General features: G+C 34.4%; 1 protein-coding gene across 2 annotated transcripts in view; it reads right to left on the reverse strand.

The window, feature by feature from the left end:
* Nucleotides 1-18,868, reverse strand: part of cwo (transcription factor cwo) — a 228,321-nt gene that overhangs the window by 84,423 nt on the left and 125,030 nt on the right. The gene's annotated exons all lie outside the window — the stretch shown is intronic.

Raw genomic sequence — 18,868 nt, forward strand, 5'->3', positions numbered from 1 at the left:
TCAAAGCTCCGCGACTAGTTGTTTTTGAGTTATCGAGGTACATACGTACAGATGTCATGAAAATTTTTATTTTGAATCCATTTTACAATCCGTTTCGGAATAAAGAGTCCTTTAAATTTAATTTAATTTCTTCAAATATAATGCAGGACTCTAACATTTGGTGGCAACAGTTTGAAAATTGATTCGCCGTTTAAACGCAAAATCGCAAAACAAAAACAATAGTCCTTCAGGGACAAAGCCCCTTTGGAATAAAAATATATCAGAAGGCCTTTCAGATACACCCGAAAAGCCTTCTGATATATTTCCTTAAAGCCTTCTGATTACAATACGCCCAAAAGGGCCTTTTTTTAATGTTTTGTGTGTTACTTTTATTTTTTAAATATCATGTCCTTCGCACTTACACCATAAAATGCAATTCAACAGCAATATCGCTGTTGAATTGCATTTTAAAATAATTTTAAAATGAGCTTATCTTTAGAATTTCCGATAAACAGTCCCGCGCGCTTGAGATAAAAAAAGCTTTTTCTCCTCCCGTAGAGTGTTGCCATTGCTCGCTTTGAAATCGTTGAGTTTCTTAATCAAACATTCGTTAAAGTGTTACAAAATAGGAAATCGATAATAAAACAAATTTCAAATTCGGGCTTCCAGATGCCCACATTCGGGTCTAGACGTACGTTATTCAAAATTGGATGGCTCTAGGTACCGTTGTTTCATCACAATGCGAGAAACATACATACATTTATGCAGATTCTTCATTATTTAATTTCTTTAAATATAACACAGGGCGAGAATACTGGGTGGCAACAGTTTGCAAAGTGAACCGACATTTATAGTGAACCAACGCCAAAATGCCCAAACGAAATTAATTTCCCTTCTGGGTTAACTAAAAAAAATTACAAACATGTTCTCTTAAACGGAAAAACAATATTTCCGAATAAATTCGAAATAAAAACAAATTAATTGCATAACACGTAAACAATTAATTACGTGTTTACAATAACTCTCACCGAATCTATTTCTCCCAGCCCGCCTTAAATTAAAATGGCCGACACGATGCCATAGTGACCGTAACCGGACGGTTGAACCCTCGGTATTTTGTATTGCGCGTAGGTAGCCAGACAGACATACTTGACGTGGCTTTCCAAGGTAAAGGACAACGTGACAAAAAGCACGAACGGGAGAAGAGAAAGAGGTGGGTTGAATCACGTGGCCTGATTTTTTGCAATTTCCGTGGAAGAAGACTTGTTACGCGTCGTATGAAATGAAACTTGAACCATATTCGAAGAAAAAACAAAACCGAAAGATCAGCAAAGCGCGACAAAGAAGTTAATTTTCAAGCTAGACAAGATTTCAACAAATGTCTTCGCTGAAAGATTTGTTTCTATTTGTTCCACCAGGTGACCAGTCTTAAAAATCATGCGTCTGCATATTGCTTTCGTTTTTTTCATAATACTTCAAAATAAAATAAATCCCATCAAACCAAATTTATTATAACTTTCTTTACTCATTATGACGCTGGGCTGATTCGGAAGAAATTTACTCTTCTGCTTCTAACTTTTAAACTTAAGACTCTTCCGCCATTAGCGGTGCTGTTGTTACTAATCCCAGATTGTCCAGCAAAGCTAGAAAATCTCCATAAATCCAAAAATATGTAAAAGCAATACAGGATACTGAAGGATCTCGTCTTTGTTAAAATCCACGCAAGCTGAAATATGGGCCAGGGTTAGGAGGAATTTTCCAAGTTGGTTTTCCATCTTCCTAAGAAATATTTCGCTATATGTGACAGCTCCACAAGGGCCCTCCCCCTCCAAGGCAGCAGTCCTGCCCAGGTAGTCGGCCCTTTCATTTCCGTCGATCCCCACATGAGATGGAATCCTATGAAAATGGATAGAGTGTCCAGAAGAAAGCCGGACAAGAAGCTCTAAGATATCCAGGCTTGTCTTGTCTCCTATCGCTGTCCAGTTAGATAGGTGAACTGAAGCACGACTATCATTTAGAATCCAGACATCATATATGAGATGGAATCCTATGAAAATGGATAGAGTATCCAGAAGAAAGCCCGACAAGAAGATCTAAGAAATCCAGGCTTGTCTTGTCTCCTATCACTGTCCAGGTAGATAGGTGAACTGAAGCACGACTATCAGTTAGAATCCAGACATCATACATGAGATGGAATCCTATGAAAATGGATAGAGTATCCAGAAGAAAGCCCGACAAGAAGATCTAAGACATCCAGGCTTGTCTTGTCTCCTATCACTGTCCAGGTAGAGGAGAACTGAAACACGACTATTGGTTAGAATCCAGACATCATATAATTGTTTCTCAATTTGGTACGCGTATTGTAAGCCCCTTTCCTGATAGCAATAAGTTCTGATTTAAAAACCGAACAAAACTCGGGATTTCTTAGCTTAAATTCTACAGAACCAGCAGAAGTTTGTATTAACACTTCATTGCCAGAAATTCCATCACCACCTCTACTGCCATCAGTGCATATCTTCAAAGAAGATTGTAGGATCTCATTAATAGTCTCCAGCCATTAGCGGTAAACAAAACGAGAATTATCTGGGCACTGACTTTGGAGCCGTTATGGAATAAAACTACGTAATCCACCTCATTCCCACTGGGTTAATGTTCTTTGTAACTGTTTTATGTTACGTTTCAAAAAGTAAATATTATTAGCTACTTCTCAGCTCATTAATAAAAGAGGAAATTCTCTTCCATGTTATAACTACCTAATAATTAGCTTCCATATCCTTATCATATCTACAACAAAAGGAATTCTGGTCATGTTTTAAGTTCATTCTGCCTTTTTTTGCTTTCAGAGTGGCGGAAAACGTGTCATTTCCACTTCATATATCGTTCGAGAGTAACCTGTTACTGAGCCAAATCTTCATTCTTAGAAACAGGTGAAGCAATGGAAGATTCATGCCAAAATAACGGTTCCTTTCTTAGGTGCTGCCTCATCGTGACATTTCGCCAGGTATTTTGACCTCTAACGTAGCAATCACGGTCAGAGACGAATGTTTGAAGCTCGCCCAAAACTAGCCGATTTTTCAAGGGCAAGGTAGAAGGAGAGTTCATTAAAATAAAAAGAATAAGTGCCAGAAAGTCATCATCGCGTATTTCCTCCCTAGATTTTTAGCGCTAGGTCCTGAAATTTTCTTAAATATTCGCGTAATTTTCCCCTTCCTCGATGCATTTAGATAACGAGCTCCCCTCAGCTTTAAAAAATGTATTCGTATACGTATTGATTGCTTCTGACTTACATATTATCTGTCAAAGTCACGCCGAACCTTTCCCTTCTAGCTGCTGAACGACCCATCACTGTGAAGCAGATACAAACTGATATTTAAACTACGGTTTCTTGACGAAGGCGTTTGCTATTTTCCATCTTTCCTGCTTCCAATTATACCTAATGTCTCTACAGTGGCGCCCAAACAAAAAGGGTATTGGATGAGGATTCTCCACACCCAGAATTTGGCAACTGGGTTCCTTAAAAACCACAGTCCCCCCTTTCAAAAGGGGAGTATATAAGGTATTTCTCCCACTTTCCTAGTGTGCCTTTCGTGGTGTAGTGGTTCTGCACGCTGGGCCGGTATTCCAGAGGTCCGTGGTTCGATTCCCGCCGAAGGCGTTTGCTGTTTTTCATCTTTCCTGCTTTCAAAAAATATACCTAATGTCTTTACAACCTAAATCTAAATAAATGTCCGTATATTTTTTTATTTTTGAAAGGAAGGAGGGATGACCTTGTAGAGTCATTAGGTTAATTGGAAGCAGAAAACATGAAAAATATGCAACCGCCTTCGTCGGTAATCGAACCAGGGACCTCTGGAATACCGGCCCAGCGTGCTACCGTTACACCACGAAGGCACGCTAGGGCAGTGAGAGAAATACCTTATATACGCCCCTTTTTAAAGGGCGACTACGGTTTCAGGGGGCCTAGTCGCCAAATCCTGGGTGTGGAGAATCATCATCTACAACCCTTTTAGTTCGGGCGTCATTTGTAGAGTCATTAGGTATTTTTTTGGAAGCAGAGGGAGGAAAAATTAGCAACGCCTTCGCCGGGAATCGAACCACGGACCTCTGGAATACCAGCCCAGCGTGCAGAACCACTACACCACGAAGGCACGCTAGAGAAGTGGAAGAAATACCTTATAACCTTAGAATGGGGTAAATGGGGCAAAAAAGTTGACAACCACTGATTTAGACCAGATTTTCTTAAACTTTTTGCTGTGGGTACCCCATAATATTTACGAAACTTTTGTGGGACCCCATAAGCATTACGCAAATCCAACACACGCGTGAGTGAAACTGTCAGTTTCTTCACTTATAATGAAATATACTATTGTAGTTTTACATCACTGATTTTTAAAGTAAAATGAACGCTTCCAGTATAAAAAAAAATAATAAAAAATACGCTTCGAAATGTTTTCGTTTTTTCTATGTCTTATTTTTATCTATTTCCAGATATGTTGCGTAAAAACATTTGGTAATTGTAAAATTATTATAATAAATTAAAGAACTTCAAAACCGCTAAAATTTTCGGCGATCCCCTACTGCAGCGAGACCCACAGTTTAAGAAACTCTGATTTAAACTATAAGATGCTATGTTTGCATCCCATACGAGACATTCTCAACTCTCCCTTCCCAAAAGTACTCCAAAATCGATGAATAATGAATTGATAACACGCATTATAACGGATACGATACTCCGTACAAGGAAATTAATCATACGCGCCTCATATAAGAAGTCCGAAAATATCAGAAAACAAAACCCATTATCAAACATCTTCTCCGACTTCCTTCCGCGCACATACACACACTCTTTTTTAACCTAGTCTTGCATTACTTGTTTAAAAAATGATCATCAAATTTTGATGCACACTAATCATTATCAAATTCATTTGCGTAGTTTTCACTATGTTTTGCTGGAACTTATATAACAAAGAAAACTTAGTGGCTGTGAGGATGACTGACGTAAAATAAGCAAAGAAACAAAATCTTCTTGACTACATCGTTACAGTTCACACGGCTCCAACTGATAATAACTTACAAATCTAATATAAAAAGAGAGAATAGTTTTTGGTTTAATAGTTAAGGAAGCCGACGATAGAATAGAAATGCAACGAGCCGCAAACTATTAACGAAACGTTACGCACACTATCACATTAAAAAAAGTAGTCACGGCATGTGATATAAGGACCCAATTAAAGCCAAACGCACAAGTTCACTGTATTTTAATCTGTTGACCTTTCTGAACTCGCTTGGCTTCGTTACGAAGACACACACAGTTACTATTATTATACATCACAACTCCACTGACAAGAACTGCCAATTTGAAACTAGGCAATTACCAGGAATCTAAGACAGAATTGAACTACTAGTGTTTACAGATTAAACCGATTCGTTACTAGTCAGCTATTATGTATGAAAGAAGATGTTTTAGACTATTTTACAAAAAATTATCAAAATTGAGCGCACATCTTAAAAAAGAATCTCAAAGTTTAAAGAGCTAAGTTAAAAAAATAAAAGGTAAAAAAAATCTGAAAGCTTTCAGATTTTATTTTTACGTCCAAAGAAGCGTTTTTTTAAACGTTTTGTGTGTTATCTTTATTTATTAAATATCACGTTCTTCGCACGCAAACCATAAAATTCAATTCAACAGCAATATCGCGAAATAATTTAAAAAGAGCATATCTTTAGAATTTCCGATACACAGTCTCGTGCGCTGGAGATAATTTTTTTTTTTCCGTACAGTGTTGCCATTACTCGTTTTGAAATAGTTTAGTTTGTTAATCAAAAATTCTTTAATGTTTGACAAAATATGAAATAGATAGTAAAATAAATTTCAAACTCTAAGTAAGGGCTTCCACATGCCAATTAGAATATGGGCATATTCTATGGAAGATTACGTTATTCAAATTTTTATGCCTCTAAGTACCATTGTCTTATCCACAGTGCGAGAAACATACATACATATATATATATACATATTCTTCATTATTTAATTTTTTAGTATAATACAAGGCGATAATATTTGGTGGTAACAACTTGAAAAGTGATTCAGACTTTTAAAGTTTTCAACGCAAAATGCCAAAAGAAATTAATAGCCCTTCTGGGCCATTGTGCAAATTATATATATATATATTTTTTTTTTGTTTAATTTGTTTTAACTGAATTAAAACAATTCTGATATTTTAGTGTATGACTACTCAGTATAAATTAACAGATTTATAAAGTCGCCTACGAAAGATCACTTTTGTCAAGAAACTCAATATTTTCATTAATTCTCTGAGGAAAACGTGTATCTTCTTGGGGGGGGGAATTCAAATTATTTTTGATTTTTAAACAAATTACGATGAGACTTTTAAAAAATCTGATATGATAAAAAATTAATTATTCGCAATATAGAACTAACTGCACCATACAAATGCAGAAAGAAGCAACTAGAATTGTAATGAACAATACAAATATCTCTATAAAAATACAAATTTCCAAAACACTTATCTAATATTTTTTCTTTTCATCTGTTGTAACAAAAATTTCAGGCAATCATTCTCTATATAAGTTTCAAAAATCACTAAAATATAAAAATAGTCAACATGCTATTTAATTATAAATCTCGATCTGCCTTTTAATTATATATAAATTGAATTAACCTGTAGTAAGTAATACATATTTATTTCATTTGTTTGTGGAATTTTATTAATAAAAGAAGCAGACAATGTTCGAACATTTAAGAAGAAAAGCGGAAAACATCAAATAAAATGTTTCGACAACAAATCTAAGCAAGCAACAACACTGGAAATTAAAAAAGAAACACACAAAAAAAAAAAAAAAAAAGGGAAGAGGCAGAAAAAAAGGGGAAAATCTCCACCGACGAATGTCTCACCTACGGATGAGTGGACAACAGTCGAGTCAATCGATATTCGAGAATTTGTCACGTGAGAAACTGGAAGGGATCGATCGTCTGCCCCAGAATGGAATGCTTTGGCAACATAGGCGAATTGGAAAAAGGGTTCAAAGAATAATTTTTTTTCCAAATATTGTTTTATTTTGTTCACTACATACATTCTTTTTCGAAAGGCAACACAAATTAGAATTAGGAAAGACAAATCTAATGTTGGTAATTTTAATAGACAAGCTAATATCGTAATTATAAACCAGATCGAATTTTATGATTAAATAGCATGTTGAGTATGTTTATATTTTAGTGATTTTCGAACTATTAAAAAAAACTACCGATAATGAATTATTAGTCCAAAGGGATTTGAATCCCGAAGGACTATTAGTTTCGTTTTGACATTTTGCGTCGGACTCATAAATGTCGGTTCACTTTTCAAACTGTTGCCACAAAATGTTAGAGTCATGCATTATATTTGAAGAAATTAAATAATGAAAAATCTGCATAAATGTATGTATATTTCTCGTATTGTGATAAAACAACGGTACATAGAGTCATCGAATTTTGAATAACGTAATCCTCCAACGAATATGAGCATGTGGAAGACCAAATTTGAAATTTGAAATTTGTTTTATGATCGATTTCCTATTTTTTAAAACTTTGACGAATTTTTGATTAACAAACTCGAGGATTTCAAAGCGAGCAATGGCAACGTTGTGCAGAAAAAACATTTTTATCTCCAGCGCGTGAGTCTCTGTATCGGAAATTCTAAAGATATGCTCGTTTTAAAACTATTTTGCGATATTGCTGTTGCACTGGATCTTATGGTTTAAGTGCGAGGAACATGATATTTAATAAAGAAAGGTAACACACAAAATGTTAAAAAACGCCCCTTTGGACGTAATTTAAAATCTGAAACATTTCAGATTTTGTTTTTATTATTTTTTTTAAAAACTTTTCCATAAAATTATAATAAATGGACTTAAAAATATTAATTTAATAGTAAAAATATTAAAAGCAACTAATATATCTGTATCAATGTTTTAGGATATAATAATAGTAAAACAAATATATACATGAATTATTGTCAAAAGTAATTTATTTATGCTTTTTAATTCGGTTAATGTTATTAATGTTATATGTTAATAATGATATTTTTTCTACTAAATTGTTCATTTCTATGACACGTTCATATATACAGCAGTATTTATATAAACATTATATTAATATATATCAATAACGATGCTTTTTTTATTAAATTGTTCATTTCTATGACACATTCATTGGATTTATATACAACATTATGTTAATATACGTTAATAAGGATGTTTTTTCTATTAAATTGTTGATTTCTATGACACGCTTATTTGGGTTTATATACAACAATATGTTAATATATGTTAGTAACTTTGTTTTTACTTCTTTGTACGAAGTAAAAAGGAAGTATTGTAATAGCGAAAAATTTCGGGTATCATAGTTCAACGAAAATATCCATTTTCACCGCTACCGAATGCAATTTAACGATGTTTAACTGCTCGCTTTTAATTTAATTTCTTTTTCCAATTGAAATTTTATTATTCATGATTTACTTCAAGTCCCCGTAAAACATTTTTAACAATTTACATTCAAGTTACTTTAAAACAATTTTCGGAATTAAACTTCCTACTTATGGGTTCACTCTTTCTAGATACTTCTACTAAAATAAATATTAGGAGATAATATAATCAATATTTCTTTATAAATAAATTATTATTATATTACTTAGCAGCTATTCTGCAAGTATTAGAATAACTCCATACAATATACATAGCCCACCAGCGGCCGAGCGGTAAAGTCGCTGAACACTGGTAGTTCGGTCCGAGGTTCGAATCCCGCGAACGGGCTGGCTGCATGGGTGTTTTCGTGGTTTTCCCCATGTGTAACGTGTATACGAGCCAGTTTCCCTTAGAAAGTCCTCCACGAAGGCATCCCTCCCCTTAGGCAGATAGCCCTAGTGTGCTTTGCCATAATTAAATACACCAATACACCATACAATATATATATATATATACTTTGTTACTCGGCTGAGCTCAGTTTCTTTATTCTTATATGTTTGTAAATTGTGCATTTTTTGCTTTAAAAATGATTGAATTATGTTGTTTTTATCTTCCGGTTAAGGTTTTTAAGCCTTTTGTTAACCTGCATGCAATAATTGTGTGGAATTATGAACAATTAAAAGGTTTTCTAAGTGCAGCTAAGCCTAATTTTTTACCATAGCTGCCATATTTGTTTACATTTGAAACTTAGCAGAATAGTGGATTTCTTGCCAATCTAGAGAAGTCTGCCCAAGCGTCGCTATGGTAAATAAATATAGCGAATTTTAATGAGTGCATTTACTCTATTGTGGTTTATGCGCTATCGACGAAGTAGATTTAATTCAAAATTCGCTAACTGTTAATTCAATATGCTGAAATGAAATGCTAGAAAATAGCGTATAACTTAATATTCCGTACAAGGAAGTTACACATCAGATTTTTTTCTATTACATTGTTCATATGTAATTTAACAGAAATAAAAAATACAACATTATAAGAAATTTTACTAGCCATTAAATATTCAAAGACAGATTATGGATCATTTTTAATTTTACATATATTTCAATCGTAACAATGATAAGACTGTTTTATCTTATTTACTTAGTATCAAACATATTGCAAGTTGCGTGAAGAAAATAGAAGTTTTGAACCAATTTCGAACATTACTAACTTTAGATGCAAAAAAAGAATGTATTTTCCAGTTAACTACTTGTACGTGATGCATGTGATGGAAGCCATTTTGTATTCCAGTCGTAATCAAAACGCAATTTCTCGGCTTATCTTTCGTATTCGACATTATTTCCAACAGATAACTATGCACTTTTACCATGCTTAAACACGTGACCGGAGTGGATTTTGAATACGCTGCATCCAGATAGTGAAGAGGTACTAGTTAAACAGCATGCACAGATAGTGAGAGAAACAGAATGTTTCCCCCCCCTTTTTTAATTTATTTTTATACTTTGTGCATTCCCAGACAATATTTTTTTTTTTTTTTCGTTCTTGTTGCTGATGTTCTATTTTAACTTTTAACATCTTTTCCATAATTAAAAAGAGAATGTCTTTGAAAGGCTGTACAGCATACAAATTTGCTTAAAGTTGTTCACATGAAAAAGGCGGTTACAATTTTTGTAATCTAATCTCAAAATCTTACCCCCAGAAATAAATCAGAAAGTGGCTTTCGCAAAACTAGGTTTATTCGTTACATAACAATAATATGTTAGTTTTTTTATTGTTTTTATTTTAGTTTAAGGGGACTCATACACCTTAAAACCCATACGATCTTCGAATATGTGACTGTTGCAAGAATTGAGATAACTTATTTATTTTAAAAGATATTAACTACTTCCAACTTTTTACAGCTGACTACATAATATAGCTGCTTTCTGAAATAGTCATCAGAAAGTTTGTGCTGCCACAAATATTTTTATAATTTAATCCGGTTTGTGACAAAATTTTTCGTCGTGTTTCCACCTCGGCCGCACAGCTTAAAACATTCTGTTGCATAATTTAATTCCAAATTTAATATATAGCTTTTATAACATTTGGAAACTACTGTGAACCTAAAATTCTAAGAATTTCATGTTAAACTTTTATTCTATTTGGAGTTGAGTTTATAAAATGTATTTTATTTAAAAAATTTGTAATGTTTTCGTGCATACATTTTTTAATACTAAAATATTCATCAAAATTTTGGTTCAGTTAGAAAATACTGCCCATATAAAAAATTCTATGAAATTTCAAGTACGTACCATTAGCCATTTTCAAATTATCATGCGCGCAAGGTGGAAACATGACGAAATATTTTGTCACAAAGCGGATTAAATTACAAAAATATTTGTGGCAACACAAACTATCTGGTTACTATTTTCTAAAGCAGCTATATTATGTAGTCAGCTGTAAAAAGTTGGAAGTAATTGCTTTTAAAATAAATAAAATATCCCAATTCTTGCAACAGTCACGTGGTTTAAGGTGTATGAGCCTCCTTAAGCGTTTTAGGTACTACCCGTCTGAAATAGTTATTATACAGAATGTCCATCAAAGGAATGTCCCAGTTATAAATGTTAATAGTATCAACTGTAAGCGTCTCAGAGTGTCGCTTTACGGTCACAATTAAAGAGTAACTCACAGTTTGAGATTAAGCGTATGAGAGACCATTGCTTAGTTGTTTTCTAGCTTGCAGCGCCACGTAATCAAAATGGCAATTCATAAAGTGTTTTGTAATTTGCTATTTTGCTGTAAGTGTTTTGTAATCTGTAATTTGCTTAGAGTGAATCTGTAACTTCAGTTCAGCGTGTGTTTCCGTTTAAAGTTCCATTGGGATCCTCCATGTAGCCAAAATATCCGTCGATGGTAGAGGCAATTCGAAACGACAGGATGTGTTTGTAAAAGGAAAAGAAAGGGACAACCAGAAGTCGAAAACCAAATGTTCCACGATCACTCGGCCATAGGTAACCTTTATAGAAAACTTTTTTGGGCAAGGGGGGGGGGCTTCTAAAGCGTGCCAGCGTAAGTCCGGTCAAGCCTAAGCCCACACCAACAGGACCCTGTGCAACACATTATTATTAAGCCCTCGGTCAAAATATTTATTCTCATAATCCCGAAGAAGCCAGAACAATCACACTTGTTATCAAAATTCCTAATAAAATGGTAATGAAAGTGGGTGAAGGCTCTGAAAGAGGGTTGTGCTTAGTCACAACTTGAATCAGAGCTTTGTGGACAAGAGTAGAAAACAGGTCACGTGATTCTTTCATCGGTACAAAGCCGCCTTTTTCTTCATTTCTCATTATTACATTTATAGAATAATTAGGCTTTTTTCGAAGCAGGAGACGTTAAAAGTGTGGAGTGCTCTCGCCTGGATTCGAACTCCGTACCTCCCGATTACACGTCGGAAGTGCTTACAGCCACACCACGAGGGCAAGCGAAAAGGAGGGGGAACATATTTTATTATACTTTCCCTTTTTAAAGGGTGACTGGAATTAAGGGGACCTTGTCGCCCTAATTCTGGTGGTGTCGAATTACTGTCCATCACCTTTCAGTTTGAGCGCCATCAGTAGAATCTTTTAGAATTTTTTCGATGTCATGGAACTGAACAAAATCGCAGTCCCCTCGCCGGGATTCGAATTCTGGAAATCCCGATTTCGCGCCTGACGTGCTTCCAGTTACACCACGAAGTCACGCGAAAGGAAGGGAGAAAATAACTTATACATTTTTAAAACGCATACACGTCGTTCTTTCTACTTGGGATGCTTCTGATATTTAACTGCAAAGAATCATGCAACCTATTACAGCCGATTTCACAATTAAGGAAATTTTTAAAAAAATCAAAATTTGGATTCAAAAATACAGCGTACAGCCAGAGCCAGATTTAGATTTGATACGTCCCTAAGCTATTTGAGATATGGGTCCCTTTATATGTCTGTTATTTATACTGTATTTTAATTTTTTTGGGGGGGGGGACCCGAAGAACGTGGAAGCCCTAAGCTATAGCTTGTGCAGCCTTATAGGTAAATCCGGCCCTGTGTACAGCGAGCAAGCGAAAAGGAAGGAAGCGTAAAAGTGAGGCTCATGTTCACAGTCCACCGTCGTTTTCGATCGCGGAAGTAAAAGGCCGAAACGGGTTTCCAGAGCACTAGGTCACGCAACTAACCTTCAAAATTTTACGGCATTTGATCTGTGTCAAGTCAACCAACCAAAAACTCCAATGTCAAACGAATCACACGTTGACTCCAATAATAGTGTTTTTTTTTTTTTTTTTTTTTCTTTTTTTTAAATCCGACAAACATTTATTACACATACGGTTTTCTTCCCCACCCGTCCTCCCTTGTTCATTTTAACATTCTGTTTCGTCAGAGGTCACACAATCTACACACTACTGATTGTTTACCTCGTTTTCTACCAACTATGCACCGTTTGGATGTCATATTACGCATATTGTTTAGACCAGGGTTTCTCAAACCCTTTTTACCCCATGCAACCCTTTCACCATTGCTAGACTCCCTCTCTTCTTTCCAAAACGGCCCACCAGCGGCCGAGCGGTAACGTCGCTGAACACTGGTAGTTCGGTCTGAGGTTCGAATCCCGCGAACGGGCTGGCTGCATGGGTGTTTTCGTGGTTTTCCTCATGTGTAACGTGTATACGAGCCAGTTTCCCTTAAAAAGTCCTCCACGAAGGCATCCCTCCCTTAAGACAGATAGCCCTCGAGAGCTTTGCCGTAATCTAATAAACCAAACCTTTCCAAAACAAACTCGAAAAATAAATGTATGCATTTATCTAGATGTAGATGATATTTCAACGTGTTTCATAAATGAAAAGGCAAAAAGTATAGAAAATGGTGATAAATACCAAACATAAAGAATACTAGTTTTCTTTTTTTTTTTTTTTTTTTTTTTTTTTTTTTTTTTTTACATTCATAAACATGCAGAGAGACATTAGGTATTTTTTTTTAAAGCAGGAGAGATGGAAAATGAGCACTGCCCTCGCCGGGACTCGAACCACGGACCTCTCAAATATGCGTCAAGCATGCTGACCACTACACTACGAAGGCATGCTAAGAAATACCTTATATACTCAGGGGACCCATTCGCCAAATCCTGGTGGCGAAGAATCATCATTCACCACCATTTCTAATTCGGGAGCCACTATAGAGTAATTGGGATTTTTATGGTCCCGGATAAGGCGGTCGAACTTTTTTATAGCAATAAGAACATGAGCACTGTAATAGGACATACCAGAAAACGTTACGGTTAAAGCCGAAAACATCGCGGACGAAAACGTCGCAGAGAAAACAACGCAAGGCGAAAACGTCGTGCTACAAAACATCGTGGGAGAAAACATCGCAAAGAGAAAACATCGCAGTTCTAAAACATCGTGGTACAAAACATCGTCGTCCAAAATAAAGCGGTTCAAAAACTTCGCAGTTTGAAAACATCATCGTCGAAAATATCGTGGTAAAAAATAAAGTATCTACAAATCATCGCATGACGATAACATCGCAGACATGCTTTTTTCAGGCTTTAATAACTGTAAATAGATATGCCCATAATAATTTGTGAGCGCAAGATGTAAAGAAGGATAATTTTTACTTTCACATTTTTTTATTAACTAATAAATTTTTGCTGAAAACGTAAGAAGGAAACTTAAGCATAGAAAATTAAATGCAACTTATAGATTATATTTTATATGAACAATTACCAGTAAAAACTTTATAAAAAATGTTTTATTAATGGTCTTTGTTAATTAACTATGCCGGTTTAAAATTCTATTAAGTGCTATAAGTTGCATTAATTTTGTATGCTTAAGTTTCCTTCTTATTTTGTCAGCAAAAATTTATTAGTTAATATAAAATATGAAAAACAAATTATCCTTCTTTCTATCTTGCGCTCACAAATTATTATGGGAATATCCATTTACAGTTATTAAAGTCTGAAAAAAGCATGTCTGCGATGTTATCGTCATGCGATGATTTGTAGATACTTTATTTTTTACCACGGTATTTTCGACGACGATGTTTTTAAACTGCGAAGTTTTTGAACCGCTTTATTTTCAACGATGATGTTTTGTACCACGTTTTAGAACTGCGATGTTTTCTTCCACGATGTTTTGTAGCACGACGTTTTCGCCTTGCGTTGTTTTCTCTGCGACGTTTTCGTCCGCGATGTTATCGGCGGACACCAAACGTTACCCAACTAACTTCAGAATAATTACAAGGTATGGTTACTTGACGATATTTAAAAAGGTAGGCGTGGCGGAATTATAATCTCTCCATTTTGTTTTTAATATCATGAATGTGGATAATATTTATTTATCTTTGAACTCTACCTCAATAATTCACACGTAGGCTGTTCGCATACTTTTTAGTCGACTTCCATTGTATTTACAGAAATATTTTACTTGTGTTTTAAATGTTCTATTAAAAAAAATTTTTTTTTTCACTATCTTTCCACACCGTAGGACAATAAATCTTTTTGTAGTATCGGAAGAAGTTTTTTATCCCATTCCTCTTGAACAGCATTCCAAAGTCCAAGGAGGATTGTAATCTAAGGTGGACGCTTGGAGAATCCGCTTTTTAAAAGGGCAAAAATCCACGTGTGATACATTGTAATACTTAGTAGGGATATGAATGAAGGGTATAAGCTTTGATACCCGTTTTTTGTTCCACTGTTTCCTGGAAATTAACAGTGGATTTTTACGTGTATCTGCCTGCTTTGTCTCTGCCTACTAACTTAAGGTAATGTGGGTAATAAGTTGGTAACAAAAAGGTATTTAATTTCTTTAAATATAATACAGGGCTGTAATATTTGGAGGCAACAGTTTGAAAAGAGAATCAATGCAAAATGCCAAAACGAAATTAATAGCCCTTCAGGGCTAACGCCCTTTGGGCTTAAAATTTAAAAAAAAAAAAAAAAATTCTTGCTGTTGTAATTGGAAGAAAAACACGCCATAACAATTAAAATAATATACATAAAATTTTAAATTATACAGAAAAAAAACTGAAACTGATGCAAGTTATAAATAAAATTTCATTCAAAATTTACGCCAATCTACGGTAATTATTTTTCATAATTTTAAGTACCCTTCCTGCCTGAAGAAGCAAGACATCGAGCTAATTTCCCACAAAATGCATCATGGTTTTTTTTTTAAAAATATTAATCTAAGGTTGAATTTCATATAATTTGAAATCCGCAACTGCCAATTTTCTTTTTTATCCAACTATTTTACGTAACATTTACTGAATTAATAAACTTAGCTATAATTGAGTCCAAGATTTAGAGCGTAAATTATTTACAGAAAATTCTTCGGAAACAAAGAAGCTTCAGTAATCCTTCAGAACGTTCCCGACGGCCATTTCACGCACGTTTTTCTTAACCTAAAAACGCATGACTCTCCAGCCCACTCTTGAATACACATATCGCGTGATAACCACTCACGTTTCTGGCAAAGCGCCGAGACTGACCAACCCACACTCGTTTGTTATCCGATAAGATAATTTCCAAAATTATCCAAGGGTCGTCTTCTTTCCCCCCCTCTTCTCTCTCTTCTTTCAATTATATTTATCCGTAGCAAACAGTTCAAAAACACAAAAGATGAATTCATCTCTCTAAACATGTTAGCATTTGCAACTGAATCATAAAATAAAAATTAGATGATAAAAGAAAACCGATAATTTTTCTATTTAATTTGGCAATTCAATTTTTTATTACAATTGATTGTCACTGCTTCTAATGTATATGTTTTTATGCCTTTTAAAACAAAATTACGGACAACTTACGCAATTTGAAACGGCTTATATTCATAGATCGACGACACTGCGTAAAATGACACCCAGCAGACGATTGACAACCTGCACAATCATCACATGCACACGGCCGAGTGTCACATGCACAAGTGCAGGTTCTTGTGCATCGCATGAACCTGCACTGTCATCATATGCACACGGCCGAGTGTCTACACGACTGCATAAAAGATTGACACAGGCACAGGATCGATATCAGCATAAGATCGACAAGGGCAAAAAATAGGTATTGCCGTACCACAAAAAAAAAAAAAAAAAAAAAAAATATATATATATATATATATATATATATATATATATATATATTTTAATATTATTAATAATTATATATATATATATTTTAATATTATTAATAAATATATATATATATATATATATATATATATATAATTTATCAAGCAAAGCAGTAAAAACAATTTTGGTCAAGAAAACATCTTGCGCAATATGCTGCAAAATAAGTAAAAAATAAAAATTGTAGAAAGCTCGCCTATATATATATATATATAATTATTAATAGGGTGTAATCAAGAGAGAAAGAATCGTTTAGTGCATAAGATCGACAAATGCAAAGGATCGACATACCGTTAAAGAACCTGCACAGTCATCAGATGCATACGTCCGACTGTCCACACGACTACATAAAAGATCGACAAGGGCAAAAAATAGGATATTAATAGGGTGTAATCAAGAGAGAAAGAGTCGTTTAGTGCATAAGATCGACAAATGCGAAGGATCGACACACCGTTAAAGAACCTGCACAGTCATCAGATGCACACGACTACATAAAAGATCGACAAGGGCAAAAAATAGGTATTGGCGTACCACACAAAATGGTTATAAATTATTAGCAGGGCGCAATCAAGAGAGAAAGAATTTGATTAAACTATTATAGTTTAGTGCATAAGATCGATACCGGCATTGGATCGAAACCGTTTTCTAAGCTGTTTTGTAAAATAAGCGCCGGCAGAACGGCTGTCGATCTCTTGAGGTATCATTCACCTTGTGCCGCATTCCCCTAAAATTTCTGTTTTGAAAAACGATCACTTACGAAATTTTAATCTTCTTTCTCTTGTTTTAACATTAATCGCTTTTTTTTTTCACAATGCCAGAAACATACACACATTCATCAATATTTAATTCCTTTAAATAAAATACAGGGCGATAATATTTGGTGTTAACAATTTAAAAAGTGATATCCCATTTATAGTGAACCGACGTAAAATGCTGTTTCGAGACTAATAGACTTTCTGTATCAACGCTTCTTTGGATTAAAAAAAAAAAAAAAAAAAAAAAAAATGTCATGTAGAATTGGCAACAGCTTTACCAAAAATCACTCTGTTCGTTGTATTGTATCAACATGTAAAAACGTAAACAGAAAATGTTATTATTTTATGACGCGTACGCATAAATAATAATCTTAATCAGTAATAATGATCAAATAGATCATATTAATAGTGATATATACACCGAGTAAAAATTTTTCTGCACTCAAATTAGGAATTACGTTTTCTCCCTATGTAAACAAATAGGCATTATTTGAAGATACATAATTTCATCTCGGAAAGAAGAATGCAGGAATCCAGCCAGACTGTCCGTGTCACATTAATCGATACAGTTATCCAAATTACAAACAATAACTGTCAACCGCAGAAACTCGGAAATGCTCTCGGAGCAGTGGAAACTCGTCGTCGCAGTCTGTGGGTTTGAAACTTCCGGCACACGTGCTGAGAGAAACTGGGCGCCTCGAAAAATCGATGCAGTTTTCAACAAAAACCTCAGAATGAGGGTCGCGTACGAATCGTGATACAGGTGAAAGCATCAAGGTCTTTCTAAAAATTTCGCAATCTCTTCCACAGGGAAGCGAGAGATTACGAAGAGAAAACTGGAAGAAAACTTTATCTGAAAATGATACGGCATTTTAATATATTTCAATAATAACAGGTACTACAATTTCGGTGTCTTCCTACTGCACGGAAAAGAGGACCCACAGATTTAAATGTTTATTTCGGTATTTCCAGTTTTATTCACCAAAAATTCAGCTTTAAAATTTTATATTTTAAACTGTCGAACGAATTTTTATTCGAAATATTGATGTTTAATTTTTTAAAAAATCCAAATTTTGTACTTTAGGAGGATATAAATAAACATTTAAGCAAATCAAATAATTATTAAAGCACAAACTAGGGAAAAAAAAGGCGATATTTGAATAGTTTGTATTTTAATTTATTCGTGAAATTTCAATACACACGTCCCCCGGTTTATTATTTAATTTGTATTTATATTTAGACATATTTTCCTTTTTAGCCCAAACAGCGTTAGAAGGGCAATTAATTTCGTTTTGGCATTTTGCGTTGGTTTATTATAAAAGGGGCTTCACTTTTCAAATTATTGTCACCAAATAATAGAGTACTGCATTATATTTAAAGAAATTAAATAATGAAAAATCTGTATGAATGTATGTATGTGTCTTGGGCTGTGAAATAACAACGGTATCAAGAGACATCAAATTCTGAGTAACGTAGTTCTTCACTCGAATTTAGGTATCTGGTAGCCAAAATTTGGAATTTGTTTTATTATCTATTTCATATTTTGAA

The sequence above is a fragment of the Stegodyphus dumicola genome, chromosome 6 (assembly GCF_044657685.1).
Source record: "Stegodyphus dumicola isolate Sdum_Otavi_A_Nest chromosome 6, ASM4465768v1".
NCBI classification, from domain to species: Eukaryota; Metazoa; Arthropoda; class Arachnida; order Araneae; family Eresidae; genus Stegodyphus; species Stegodyphus dumicola.